Source organism: Helianthus annuus, chromosome 15 (genome assembly GCF_002127325.2).
Source record: "Helianthus annuus cultivar XRQ/B chromosome 15, HanXRQr2.0-SUNRISE, whole genome shotgun sequence".
NCBI lineage: Eukaryota > Viridiplantae > Streptophyta > Magnoliopsida > Asterales > Asteraceae > Helianthus > Helianthus annuus.
In genome coordinates, this window is record NC_035447.2 from 85,959,088 (window position 1) to 85,974,864 (window position 15,777).

A 15,777-nucleotide genomic window follows, 5' to 3' on the forward strand; every position below is an offset into this window, starting at 1 on the left:
TGTGTTGGGGCAGGGTGATGCCAGGAATGATCCCAACGTCGTTATGGGTAAGTTTCTCCTCGACGATATTTATGTTACTGTTTTATTTGATTCGGGGGCGGATACAAGTTATATTTCTGTGAAAGCCAGTAAATTGTTAAAACGTACATCAACACCCCTAAACACCAAACACGTCGTAGAGTTAGCAAATGGTAAGAGTTTAGAAGCCACGCAGATAGTCAGGGGTTGTAGTATCGTCTTAGCCGGTCAAGTTTTCTCCATCGACCTTATTCCCATAGTCTTGGGAAGCTTCGACATCGTCATAGGGATGGATTGGTTATCCCAGCATCAGGCAGAAATCTTATGCAGCGAGAAGATCATTCGCATTCCCCGTACTGGTCAAGAACCTCTCGAAGTCCAAGGCGACAAGAGTGGTGCTGTGGTTGGCATCATCTCTTTCTTGAAGGCTCAGAAATGTCTGCGGAAGGGTCACACCGCAATCTTGGCACTCGTTTCAGATGCATCAGTGAAGGAAAAGAAACTGGAGGATATTCCAGTAGTACGCGACTACCCTCAGGTGTTTCCTGAAGATTTACCTGGATTACCGCCTCACCGTCAGGTCGAATTTTAAATCGAGCTCGCTCCAGGAGCAGCACCCATAGCTCGCACACCATATCGTCTAGCTCCGTCAGAATTGGAGGAACTGTCAAAGCAGCTACAAGAGCTCTAAGAAAAGGGCTTCATTCGTCCAAGCTCTTCGCCTTGGGGAGCCCCAGTGTTATTTGTGAAAAAGAAGGACGGCACTTTCAGGATGTGCATAGATTACCGGGAACTGAACAAGGTGACGGTGAAGAACCGTTACCCTCTTCCGCGCATAGATGACTTATTCGACCAGTTGCAAGGGTCGTGCTACTACTCCAAGATCGACTTAAGGTCGGGTTACCATCAGCTGAGAGTCCGAGAGGAGGACGTCTCCAAGACAGCATTCAGAACTCGTTACGGTCACTACGAGTTTCTAGTCATGCCATTTGGGCTTACGAACGCGCCTGCAGTTTTCATGGATCTTATGAACAGGGTGTGCAAACCCTATCTAGACAAGTTCGTCATTGTTTTCATCGACGACATCCTGATCTACTCCAAGAGTCAGGAGGAACACGAGCAACACTTACGTCTTATCTTGGAACTTCTACAAAAGGAACAACTGTACGCCAAGTTCTCAAAATGCGACTTCTGGCTTCGTGAAGTCCACTTCCTTAGGCCACGTAGTGAACAAGGATGGGATCCATGTCGATCCATCCAAGGTAGACTCGATCAGAAACTGGCCTGCACCACGTACGCCAACGGAAATACGCCAATTCTTGGGTTTGGCGGGTTACTACAGACGGTTTATTAAAGACTTTTCAAAGATTGCTCAGCCGCTTACGCTACTGACACAGAAGGGTGTCACCTATCGCTGGGGAGAGCCCCAGGAGACTGCTTTTCAGCACTTAAAGGATAGACTTTGCAGTGCACCTATCCTCTCATTGCCAGAGGGCACGGACGATTTCGTAGTATATTGTGATGCATCCATCCAGGGTCTTGGATGTGTATTGATGCAACGGGATAAGGTTATCGCTTACGCTTCGCGTCAACTTAAGATACAGGAACGGAACTACACGACGCACAATTTAGAGCTGGGAGCTGTTGTTTTCGCGCTCAAGATATGGCGACACTACCTGTACGGTACCAAGTGCACAATTTACACCGACCACAGGAGTCTCGAGCATATTCTTAAGCAAAAGGATTTGAACATGCGTCAACGAAGATGGGTTGAACTTCTGAACGATTATGAATGTGCCATCAAGTACCATCCAGGCATGGCCAATGTTGTGGCTGACGCCCTCAGTCGAAAGGATACTCTACCTAGACGTGTACGAGCCTTACAGCTCACTATTCAGTCCAGTCTTCCAGCACAGATACGAACTGCTCAGATGGAAGCACTAAAACCAGAAAACGTCAAGGCTGAAGCCCTACGCGGCTCAAGGCAACGATTAGAACAGAAGGCAGACGGTGCTTACTATGTAACGGGGCGTATCTGGGTCCCACTTTATGGCGGTCTACGCGAACTTGTAATGGATGAAGCTCACAAGTCTCGCTATTCGGTACATCCAGGATCGGACAAAATGTACCACGACATCAGAACTACTTATTGGTGGCCTAGCATGAAGGCCCACATCGCTACGTACGTTGGCAAGTGCTTGACCTGTGCGAGAGTCAAGGTGGAATACCAGAAACCAGCGGGCCTACTTCAGCAACCCAAGATACCGCAATGGAAATGGGAAGAAATTTCCATGGATTTTCTTACAGGCCTACCTAGATCTCAGCGTGGGAATGATACCATATGGGTAATCGTGGATCGACTCACCAAGTCTGCACACTTCCTAGCTATAAAGGAAACGGATAAGTTCTCCACTCTCGCAGACATCTATCTTAAAGAAGTTGTTTCGAGGCACGGAGTGCCCACTTCCATCATTTCGGATCGGGATGCACGATTCACGTCAGAGCTATGGCAAGCAATGCACAAATCATTCGGCTCACGGTTAGACATGAGCACAGCATATCATCCTTAGACGGATGGGCAGTCTGAGCGAACAATCCAAACTCTTGAAGACATGCTTAGGGCATGCGTTATTGATTTCGGCAACGGCTGGGAAAAGCATCTCCCTTTGGTGGAGTTCTCATATAATAACAGTTATCACACCAGCATACAAGCCACTCCATTCGAGGCATTGTACGGGCGTATATGCCGGTCACCTCTCGGTTGGGCAGAGGTGGGGGATAGTCAGAACACGGGTCCAGAGATTGTAGTGGACGCCACAGAAAAGATAGCACAGATACAACAACGCATGGCGGCAGCACGCGACCGTCAGAAAGCCTACGCAGACAAGCGTAGAAAGCCATTGGAATTTCAGGTCGGGGACCGGGTTTTACTCAAAGTCTCACCCTGGAAGGGTGTGGTTCGTTTTGGCAAACGGGGCAAACTAAATCCGCGGTACGTCGGACCATTCGAAATCATAGAGAAGATAGGCAAAGTGGCCTACAAGTTAAACCTACCAGCTGAACTTGGTGCAGTTCACAATGTCTTTCACGTGTCAAATCTGAAGAAGTGCCTGTCAGATGAGACCCTAATAATTCCTTTTAAGGAACTCACTATCGATGAGCGGTTGCAGTTCGTCGAGGAACCAGTTGAAATCACGGACCGGGATGTTAAGGTCCTCAAGAACAAGAGAATCCCTCTTGTCCGAGTTCGTTGGAACTCCAAACGTGGCCCAGAGTACACCTGGGAACGCGAAGACAGGATGACAGAAAAGTATCCCCAGTTATTCACGAACAACGCAACCACTACTGAGGCTGAAGCTACTACTTCGGAATTTCGGGACGAAATTCCAGATCAACGGGGGGAGGATGTGACACCCCAGGAAAACCAGTGAACGAACGATACAACTTACCTATTTCCCTCAGTGAGTGCGTACCAAATTTCGGGACGAAATTTCTTTTAAGTTGGGGATAATGTGACAACTTGTACTTTACCATCTCTTACATTACGTGTAACTGTTGAACTATTTGTGATTACGTGATTATGCTGATTGATTGAATGTTACGTGCTATACGATTTCATGTGAACGTGTATAAGTTACTTGGACCGAACACTTAGCTGATTTCATAAAACATTCTTCGGCCCACACACACATGTCCGACTCGAGACCACTAGGTGGCCCATGTGGGGTTTCGGCCCACATCCTTTTCCACACGTATATGATTACACACATCTCTTAGGGTTTAGTTTTCACAACTTTGGCAATCAAGCACACACAAACTCTCTCTCGACTCGGAACCGAAGAACCGCCGAACATCCTTGTTACTTTGAATCCGAATCCTCCTCTTTCTATCTCGGTTAGTATGATATCCATGACTTCGTGTTTTATATGTTTAGGTGATGTTATGATTAATCGGATTTCATGATCTAGGATTTTGCTAACATGATTGTTTATGATTGTTCATACTGTTCATAAAATCGTTTGTATGCATAGAGTCGAATTGATTACGTATGATGTAGAACAGATTTGGATATATGAATAAAATCGGCTGCATGTTTTGAAGTCAGTTCTGATCCGGAACTATTGTGTGTAAATTGATTGCTATGGTATAGTATTCGATTATTGTTAGGCATGGTTAGAAGGCATGATCATAGATTGATGATGATAATATGAAATTGATATGAACATGATCTGTTGATAATATGAAACTGTTAATAAATTTCTGTGATTGATCTGTTTCCGAAACTGCCTAAGTTGTTAGCTTGAATCACGGAATTAATTGACTAAAATTATGGAAAGTTGTTACATGCTCTGTTGCGACACAGATTAAGAGTCGATACCTTCAGTCTCGACTCGAGACCTCACACCGACACACAGCAGCACCAGCCGAGACCGAGGTTGCGGGTCTAGTTGCGACTCGAGACCGAACAGTCTCGACCGGACCATGACAACTCGAGACCAGCTCACTTGCGACTCGAGAACACCTCTGTTGCGACTCGAAACCTCCTTCGTTGCGACTCGAGATCTCAACACCAATATGACTCGAGACCGATAGTCTCGACTCGAGACCGACAATACTTGTTATTGGACCTGCACTGTTACAGCCCAACTGTTTGGGCCGAATACTTAGAATTGTTATCTGTTTTCTATTGGATTGCTGATACGTTTATGTGATTTGCCATGATCATACTTGATACAATACGTGTAGAACATACGTGCTATATACGAACCTGACTTGTATAATAACCATGATAGGACGTGGTTGACCACTTACTAGCTTACCTGTACTTTTTGTGTATCTGCCGAGCAACCCAAGGTGAGTTCACACTCTTACCAAGGCATGGGATTCCCAGGGTGTTGGGAAAGGGATTGAAGGGATAAGGTTGAATAAATTCATACGGATACCATTACTAGACTACCATACCATCGTCCTCGGTTGTGCAGGATACATACGTAAAACCTACGTATACCTAAATTACTCACTGTCCTCAGGTCGAAGGACACTCACGTAAAACCTACGTGAACGGATACTCACTACTGCCTCGGTTGCGTCAGGCACTTACGTAAAACCTACGTAAACCCCCACGTACCCCTATCCTCGGTTGTGAATGATACTTACATAAATCCTACGTAAATTGTACGTATTACTGTTCTCGGGATATGTAGAACACTTATGGTAACGCATAGTCTAGTGGATAAATAACATGGGAAGCCCCCACCAATAGAAACCTATATCGGCCCAGTAGAGCCACCTGATACTCATGAACTTACCTTTACGCATTTACTTTCTGTGAACTCGCTCAACTAGTTGTTGACTCTCTGCTGCATGCCTTGCAGGACCTTAGGTACTTAAGGAGCTTGCACAAGGAGGAGCAGGTCGTTGTGGGAATTGGATCGTGAACAAACACTTATTACTTTTCATACATTAACATTATGTTTGGGTTTATACTTTATGCTTCCGCTACATTTACTTATGTTGGTTTTAACAAACACCTTTCGTATTGAAGGATAACTTTTACTATTTAACTACATGTTCAATATGATTGGTGGCTTGATCCTGGTCATGTCACGCCTCCAAGCGGTGGTACTCCGCGTGTGGGATTTTGGGGGTGTGACAGTGACCAAGGAATTGAAATTCTTTTAACCAAAATTCACACTTGGAGAATTTGGCGTAAAGACGTTCCACGCGTAAAAGCTGAATGATAAGACTCAAGTGTCGCTCATGCTCTTCTTGTATCTTGGAATAGATGAGAATATCGTTGATGAAGACGATCACGAAACGGTCTAAATAAGCTTTGCACACGCGGTTCACAAGTCCATGAAGATCGCAGGTGCGTTGGTCAAACCAAAGGGCATGACCACGAACTCGTAGTGTCCATAACGTGTACGAAACGCGGTTTTAGGTATATCCTCTTTGAGGACTCGAAGTTGATGATAACTAGAATGGAGATCAATCTTTGTAAAACAAGTTGCGCTTTGTAATTGATCAAATAGATCGTCGATGCGAGGAAGAGGATATCTGTTTTTTACTATAAGCTTGTTGAGCTCACGATAGTCAATACACATCCGAAAGGATCCATCTTTCTTCTTGACGAACAGAACGGGAGGGCCCCAAGCAGAAGTACTAGGGCGTATAAAGCCTTTATCAAGAAGCTCCTGAAGTTGGCTCGAAAGCTCTTGCATCTCCGACGGTGCTAGACAATAGGGAGGCTTAGCGACAGGTGTAGCGCCAGACACTAAATCGATGCGGAAGCCAACAGAATGAGCAGGCGGAGGACCAGGGAGATAGTCTGGAAAAACATCAGGAAAATTACAAACAACAGGAACATCACTTATGCTTGAGCCCTTCTCCTTCTTTTCCACAACGTTGGCAAGAAAGGTGAAGGAACCCTTGCACAAGTGTTTGTTCGCTTGAGTACGCGACATAAGCTTGAGACCTTTAGAAGGTTTCTCGCTATAGACGTGCAAGGAATCACCGTTAGGAAGAGGAAGATGAATAAACTTATCGGAGCAAACAACTTTAGCACGAACTTGCCTAAGCCAGTCCATACCTACTAGCGACTTCAAAACTACCCATTTGCATAGGTATACGGTCAATTGGAAATGGATGATTGTGGAGGTTCAAAGAGCACTTAGAAAGAATGGAATCGACTTTTACGGGTTTACCATTAGCGACTTCGACAGCGAATGATTTAGGCAACTTAGAACGTCTACACTTAAGCATAGGCTTAAATTCAATGGATACAAAACTTTTATCCGCGTCAGTATCAAATAAACAAGATGCATAGATATTTTTGATGAGAAACATACCGTTTATAACATCGTTGGCGTTTACGCCTGAGCGGCGGTGATGACGAAAGCTCTGCCTTGAGCTTGCTGAGGCTGTTGTTGTTGTTGTTGTTAGCGTGTTGTGGGTAGATGTTGGCGAGATGGTTAAGATCTCCACACTTGAAGTAGGCTCGAACAGTAGCGGCCTGAGGTTGGGATTGATTTGTGCGGGGTTTTAGGCTATTATAGCTTGGTTTTGGTTGGCGAATGGCTTTGGACCACTGCGACATTGGTTGGCAAAATGCCCAAACCTGTTATAGTTTGTGCATAAGTGGCATGGTACGTTGTTGGGATGATGATGGAAGCAAGTGTTACACTTGGGAAAAGTCCCAGTGTAGTTCTTTCTTTGTGGCTTAGGGTTGGGAGTAGCAGCGACTGTTTGGATGGTTGAGGGTTTTGCGGAGTGACAACCGCACAATTTTGGCGTGAAGCCTTCTGCTTCTTGTCTTTACCCTTTGAGGACTATAGCTTGGGTGATTCGGTGGTGGTGGTATCAGTTGTGGCTTGATGCGCGTTCTTTGATGGAACCGTATCAGAAATTTCATGAATAACGCAGTTGTTTTTAAGTCAGGTTACCAAACGAAAGGTGTCCTTGAGGGTTTTTGGTGAGGCTGACTCTACAAGGTTCATGAACGAAGTGGGGAGGTAATGGATGAACTAAGCTGCTTGAATCGGGCAGTGAGGTGATCGTTATCATCCCCGATTTGCTTTAGATTCCAGAATTTATTCTCTAGTTTCCAAAGTTCATGGGGAGGATAAAACTCGTCCCTCATTAGCTTTTTCATGTCAACCCAAGGTAGGGCATGGGCTACATCATTTCTTCGAGTGTTACGCTCGGAAGTCCACCAATCAAGGGCTCTCGATCGGAATACCCATGTTGCGTTGATGGTTCGTAGGTTGTCAGGCCAACCGCTCTGAAAGAAGGTTAGTTCGATAATATCGAACCATTGCAGTAATGCGGTAGCGCCCTCTTTGCTAGTGAACTCTAAGGGTTTGCAAGCCATGAACTTCTTGAACAGGAACGTCGTCTTAGGTGTTTCCACCTTGGAATCGACGGAGCCATTAGGGGTTTCAGTGGCTGGTGGGGTTTGAATCTTGCTCATAAGGTCAGGGATAACTTTGGCCATTTGCTCAGCGATTAAACCCACGAGCTCTTTCTTTGATATGGTGTCCTCACTTTTGTTAGAACCCTTTTTCGAACCAGATCGCGATTTCTTGGACTTCTTGGACGAGTTTTGGGAAGACATCTAGAGGATCGAAAGAAAAGGAAAGGATGAAACTTGATCATAATTTAAAAAAACCTTTTGCATGTATAAGTATGTAAGTATTCATGTAACACATATGATTCACATAAATCGCATGAGTTTAACAAGTATTCACAAAGTATAAACATGTATAAATGCGTAAAAGAGTATAAATTTAGTTTCTTGACGACAATTATTATTGTTTTTTATTGCAAGAGACGTGTAAATCGTCATCGATTTAGATATGAACGAGGTAACAAGTATTAAAACACATAGAAGTTGAGATAACATAAAAGAGAGGCTTGATAAAACATTGGATTGTTTCGGGTTTAGAAACTTCGACTATTCCAAAGTGAATCGAAAGTCCTTTCAAATTAGGGAAACGTGCTTTGGACTATAGGTAAAATAGTCTCGTCGAGAAGCGATTAACGGTATTTTACCCTTCCATTTACTATACATCCCTAATCGATTGAAAAATTGAAACTTTGGCGGGATTGAAAATCGAGGAATGAGACTAGTCGACAAGATGCGGGTTTCACCCCTAACTTGACGATTTCGTACCCTAAGTGTGGTTGGTACTCGTCGGGTCAAGAAAGTTAATTCCGACACTTTGACGAGGGTCCACTAGAATTTGAATTAGAAATTTACCATCAAGATGTGGATTTCACTCCTAACTTGATGGCGTAATTTCGTACAAAATTGAATAAGCGGATTGAGAGTCATTCACCAAATTACGGGTTTCACACCTATTTTGGTGAAATCGTCTCGTTTATATGATACGAGTGTCTTCAAGTCTTCAACGTGTATTGTGTAAATGTCTTAGGAAAGACATTTTGTAAGTATTAAGACAAAAGAAAATAGGAAGAAGCAAGTACGAAGAATTAGCATATTAAACAAGTAGCAAGAATGATCAAGTATGGTACCTACTATAGACTAGGTCGAACATTAAATTCTACCTAATTCCCTATACTCATGGCTCTGATACCAATCTGTCACACCCCAATCGGAGGCGTAAACATCGGAGTGAGACGAAATAGATTGCTCATCACACATGACACTATTTGTGATAATAATTAATACAAAACCGATTTCATTTCATAACCAAAAATTGTCAAGTACAACATGGAAGTCAAACTACAACATTTGGAAATTCAAAATACAACAAGTTAATCAAAATAAGATAACAAATCTAGCATTTCGTTGTGAGTTTCTAAGGTCATCCCTACTAGATTTCATCATGAACATCATTGTCAACCTGCAACATGTTTAAATGTATAGTTCAACACAAAATGCATTGGCGAGTACACAAGGTTAAATACATAGCATAAGTATAAAGATTGTCTCAAATCCAACATGGCAATTTATTTACAAGGTTGAACTAGTATGCATAACTATAGGTCAAACCCAAGTGTCCACAAGAATAATGTGCATCCCTCGCCACCGAAGGGAGAGAGACTGTAAAGTATACTAACTTAACAATACCTCGACGGGTGGCGTGCTACTCCTATAGCGCTATATTTGATAAGGTGGGCTAGCTAAGTTAATGACAAATAGAGTGCATGTATGTATTCTAGCATAAACAATCTAAGCATAACAAATAGCATGTTTGGTGGATTGAGTGATTGGATATGTTTGTGTGAATTGTGTATTTTAATAAGTGAAACATGTTACACCCAAAAGTGCGTTAAAGCGTAAATGGGTCAAGTGTACTCACAGTTTTGCAAAGCTTCCTTTGAAAATCCCGTGAAGAGTTGGTAAGTTGGAGGATGGAACACCAAAGTCACCCTACATGGGGAAACGAAGGTGTGTAAGTAATGGAGTTTAAACGGAAGATTCGGATTGAAATTTAAAGTACAAAAAGTATATAAGTATAAAAGTATTATCTAGTCTAAGTACTCATTATTGACACTAAGTTACGTTTGATTTCATGGATCCTAGTTTGTCCATTAGAATCAATAATGAGAGTCTTAGATTCTTAGATATAATAGCCTAAGTTTATGACGAATAATCATGACCCGATTACCATCATAAATTCAGCCATGTCCTTGTGTATATGTATATTTATGTAGTTATAATATTATCCTAAAACTAAATCCATCATAGATAACATACATTATCATGTAAGTCAAGCATGGAGGTTTAACCTCTTTATATGATTCACCACTACACAAAATCATCACAAGGATGATTTGGAGGGTCACGAATTACAAGAAATAAAGAACTAACTAGTATATTATCAAGTAAATCATCAAGTGAGGTGTGGAATCAAGTTAGGGTTGCCAAAGCATCCAAAGTTCACAGTTGCATCAATCATAAGTCTCACCATATGAACTATGGTAAATTTATGTGACTTCAACACTTGTGGGTTGTATTGAACCCTAATAAATCAGAATGTTTAGAGGTGTTTGCACCTCTAAACTTGTAAGAATCGACACTAACAAGTTCCACAACCATTGATGGGTTTAGGAGATTGTTTGGTACAAGATTCAAGTAGAAAAAGTTAACTTTTGTAAAGGTTAACCAAGTTTCTTCAAAACAGAAAGTTTGGACCTCAAAAAGGTGATGTTCCGCCTTAGATTACCTTAGTAATCTTGTGGAAACACTCCTAAAGGTGTTCTAAGCTTTGTAGAAGAAGAAATGGTGAGAAAAAGTAGAAGAAAATGAAGTTACAATAACATGAACAAAATCAGAAAATGTAACTCACTTTGGACCTCAAATATGGCGAGGTTTCACCTTAGTTTGCCATAGTAAACTTGTGAAAACCTTCCTAGAGGTTATCCAAGTGAAATAGAAGAAGAAATAAACAAGTTTGAAGAAGGAAGTGAGCTAGAACTCACTTTTTAGGACCTTGAACTTTCTACTCAAAATTAGAGAATTTTAGGAAGTTTAGAGAGGATTTTTGAGTGTTTAAGAGGTTTGGAAAGTGAAAATGAGAGTAGGAATGGGTGTATATATACTGGGGAATTAGGGTTAGTGGTTTGAAGTGAAATTAATGCAATTAGGTGGGTGTTAGAGGATTAAAATTGGCCAAAGCGCAACCAGCTAGAGGCTAGCTGCAGATCGACATGCGACGCGTGTCGCACAAGATACAAGGGGGTCTGCTGCGAGTCGCGGCCTTGGTCCACCGAGGTGATTTTTAGTTTTGACAAGATTGGTCCCTAGGGTTTGGTATTGGCACATAAATAAGGTATTTAATGTATGTTTAGCATATATTTAAGTATAATTCAAGTATGAAAGTTTAGAATAAGGATTGTAAGTGTATAACAAGGTAATTGCACTAAATAATCGTATAAAATCATGTATTTTCAATCGTTGTTCGTAAGATAGGCACACGTTTATGAGAATATTGAATTTGCATCAAGTATGTGTATGATTTGAATATATAAGTGTATAATGTATATTTCACATAAAATGATCGATTTTATTTCGATCAAAGTCTCAGATTTACAACGATTCGAAATGAAATGAAATACGTTTACAAGAGAAACAAGTTTCTAAAAATAGAAATACAAGACAAGCTTTCTAATTAGGGAAAGCTACAAAAAGCGAGGCGTTACAGAAAAATTGTTGGAACCTACAGCTAGAATGCTCAGGTCTAATAACGGGTCTGGATGACCTGAAAAGAGCTAAAACACTCAAGGAATGATTTATTGTAGCCCAAATCAATTTGGGTCTTAATTGGGATTTCGGAATCTGTATTGAAGGTGAAATATAAGAATTATGACGAAATGAGGTTTTTGGACTGTTTATATAACATTATGCCTACTGAGCCAGGCATAACTAACGGTCAGGCAGTATGCCTAGTGAGCCAAGCATAACTAGTGAGTCAGGCATTATGCCTAGTGAGTTAGGAAGTATGCCTAGTGAGTAAGACAATGTGCCTAGTGAGCCAGGCATTTCACCCGGACAAACCGAATTTGTTTCCTTTTCGATTTTTCCACTTATTAACATAAACATTAGTCATTTTGTGTGTGTTTATGATAGTTAAAATCTATAGTAATCACCGGATAGATGATCTAGCCACGCAAGGAACCGGACACTCTTAAACCGCCATCTCTTTGGGGATATCTTGTTAGAAAAGATTAAGCATGATCATGCATGACAAAGTTTCTCAAGTCCAAAACTTTTGATATGTTTTGGACTGTGTTATGTGAGTAATAATTTATCACGTCTGTTTGTTTGGGTTATCAATTAACCTAGACTTGTAGGTTCTATGTCAAAAAAAAAATGGGACTTAGACATTCGCATATTTTAAGATATTCGGTAATTATGGAAATGGGTGTAAGAAGATTGTTTTTAGTGTTGTCTCACAAAAGCCAGGCATTTCACCCGGACAAACCGAATTTGTTGTCATAACCAGCGTAACTAATTTAGAAAATAAGCATAGGCTTTGGGTTTTAGCCTAATATTTTCAAAATTTATGGTCTAGTTCTTATTTTAGTTTGCTAAGATTCTAGGTTAGCTTTGGTAAGTCAGTTGACATACGGTTTCTACTATTCCCATGGAGACACTTTCATTCCAAATAAATCGTTCAGTTTTTCATCATCTTCATCGCTAATGTAGGTGATGACTCGGATCACTCGTCCTCTTCATTAGTCATGGTTTGTTGATTGTGATTCTATTGTAGGGTTTGATCCAGACTCAATCTCCATATTAGTTATTGTTTGGGAGCGCAAACAACATCCGTGGAAGTTAGATACCTTGATTATTTAGTTAGTGAAGAACAACTTCAACACCTATTCATCATTGTAATTATTATTCTTGTCATATTTTAGTACTAATGTTTTTGTTGAGATATGTAATCACTGGCGTACTAGTAAGTAGTAACCTTAAGAAACACTTTCGACCTAGTAATATAGTATTATGGTGCTTATCTTTTGTAAAAGTGTTTGTGAGTTTTAATCCTTACACGTATAATCTTAGATGTAAAAATCATCGTTAAAACAGTAATCCTATATAACACTGAAATTACCCTTGACCTAGTTTTATACGGATGTGATGCTTGCACTTACAAAAAGTGATGCATGTTTAAATTTTAATAGGTATAAAATTACGGGTATTTTTAACTAAAATACTATTCCTATAAGGTTATGAGTATAAAGTTACAAGAGTTGATAATAATGATTCGATAAAAGATATTATATGTGTATTCCATTTTGGACATGGTTAGCTCGGCCTCAATGTTGTTAATAATTTGTAACTAGGTGATTTGACCATGAGTAACGACGGTGCATTACCGCGAGCATGAATTGGTATCGATTTGGTTCGTTACAATATCAGTATGATACATGCACTTCGTATAGAAATCAATCGACTGAAAACGACTAAAATAAATACGGGTACCGACACCAATGTTCAAACGGTATTGATTGATTCAAATCGTCACACCATGAATATCATTATTCATATATCGTTGCTGTAACATCCCGGTTTTCTTTGGACTTTAAAATACAATTCTTTTATATATAAGATAGCCTCATAGCGATTTACTTATACGGAAATTGTATTTAATAAATTTTACTGAATAACCTTATAACGAGGCTTTGAGTGGCGGAGAAAAGTATCAGGTAATTAGATGTCAAAATAAAGTTTCATAAAATATCAAGGTAGTTTATATCTAATATAAAACCTGGAGGACCAGAGTTGTTCTTTTTATTAAACCTAGTTGTAAAATGGGTTAAATGTGGTAGTAGCCAATTTAAAAGGCAAGGGAAAAACTCAGAGAAGAGGTCCACGACCCCTGCTTGTCAAAGAGTACAAGCATCGACCAAAAGGGGGGTCGATTACAACAATCAATTCGCAAATTCGTGATATTAAAGCTGTATTCTACCATCCTCCATCGATTTTTAGGTTTCCTGGTATGTAATCTTTCATCTTGTGTTAGTGAAGTTCATGTGTTAGGGTTCTTGTGTTTTGTGGTTTCAAAACATGCGATTAGGATTCTTGGTTCTTGATTTTAGCATGGAAACCCTGACTGATATGCTAGGATGATTCAAAGCACTTATAGGATTCTTGGTTCTTGATTTGACCAAGGTGAGTGACTCTGTTTGTTCTTTGATGATAATGATAAATATGATTAGTATTAAGTTATGGGAATCATCATTATTATCTTAGGTAAAATGCATTAAAACATTTTGGGTTGCAAATAGACGGGTGGATATGAATTGTTAATATATTGGCATCACGATGATTATTGTGATAACAAATAAGATTTGGAACACGAAGAGAAATTGTTTAAAAAGAGAATTTGTGTGGAACTGTGATTTTATAAGGTTGTGATATTGGGGAGCAAATCCAAATATAATTAGAGAAATTATAGTATAAGAGTTAATTTTTATGTGTAATGTTCTCTGTGTCAATTATAATAAACTTTGTTAATGCATTTATACGAGTACTAATGGGATAATGAAGTTTGAAATCATGGGGTATAGTGGGGGTACTCAGCTGATACACAATCCCAACAAATACAAGTTAAGTGGAGTTTTAATCATCGTGCAAGTAAGTGATTCTAATTGTGCATTTTTGTGAGTTCCTATCATGTTGTTAATATCTCTAATATATGTAAGACTTGGGGATTTAAGGCTGGTGTGTCAGTATATGTTATTTTGTGAATGAACTATACGCTATGGAGCATAGAGTCTGTCACACATAATATGAAATTAAAAGTCACAAGGTTTTTAACTAAATGATAAATATAACGAACTACATAATTTGTGTGACAGAAGGAGTAATGGAATCATAGATTTGTGTCTCAAGTGTCCGTTTATGATTTACACGAGTTGTGTTAATATTGTTGAACAAGTTGAAGTGGCAAGTAAGTGTAATTATTCTTTGAGTCACGAGTTAGTGGTAAAGTTAATTTACAATCATGTAAAAAAAAAGGACTGGTGCGTTAATCTAAGATATGATGGAGTTATAACTTATAAAGTTAGCTGAAAGCTTGTATATTATTATGACGATTGTTCCTTCTAACTGGACGTTGTTGTTTTCTAATCAATAACAGATGAATTATTAGTACTATATTTGTGTTTTAGCATTTCTCAACAGGTGGGAAGATGAGACAAAGTTGTTATTGGTAGGAACAATAGCAAGTAGCCGAAACATAGATAAAACAACAAAGTTGAGTGTAATCTACGTTGGCTTAGCATAGGCTATGCCAGATCGGCGTAGACTACGTTGGTATGCTTCTGAGCTACACCGGTTTGTATGGCGGCCACCCACTTCTTGTCATGGTGTACCATACCTTACCCCCGGTGTATATTATGGCGCTATTGTTTTCGTTTGATCGGGTCAACTTTCTTATATGATGTGTTATAGAGTATTTTTCTAGCGTTGCTTTAGTTAAAAGGTCATGGTCGCATGTGTTATTGAGTCACGTTTATATTTAGTGGATTATTTGGTTATTAAAGATGTTTTGTTCTTCGTAAGGATCGTCCGGGCCGTGTCGAAATTTTTATAAACCTGTGTCATAAACTGTATGCCAGTTATGTTAATTTAAAGTGATACAAATTTGAGATCGAAGCCCTATGATCAGTATTAAAAAAATATATATGGGCCTAAATTCCGCAAGTGTAGAAAAATGGTTTAAAAATTTTAGGGTGTTATAGTTGCAGACACAGTTATATAAACTAAAAATTATCGAAATCGAA

General features: G+C 40.0%; 1 long non-coding RNA gene across 1 annotated transcript; it reads left to right on the top strand.

Annotated features, from left to right (window-relative positions):
• Positions 1-13,818: 13,818 nt before the first annotated feature.
• On the top strand, positions 13,819-15,555 carry LOC110911837. The gene is made up of 2 exons (XR_002577403.2): positions 13,819-13,986; positions 14,089-15,555. It is a non-coding gene; the product is annotated as an uncharacterized LOC110911837 (long non-coding RNA).
• Positions 15,556-15,777: the final 222 nt, after the last annotated feature.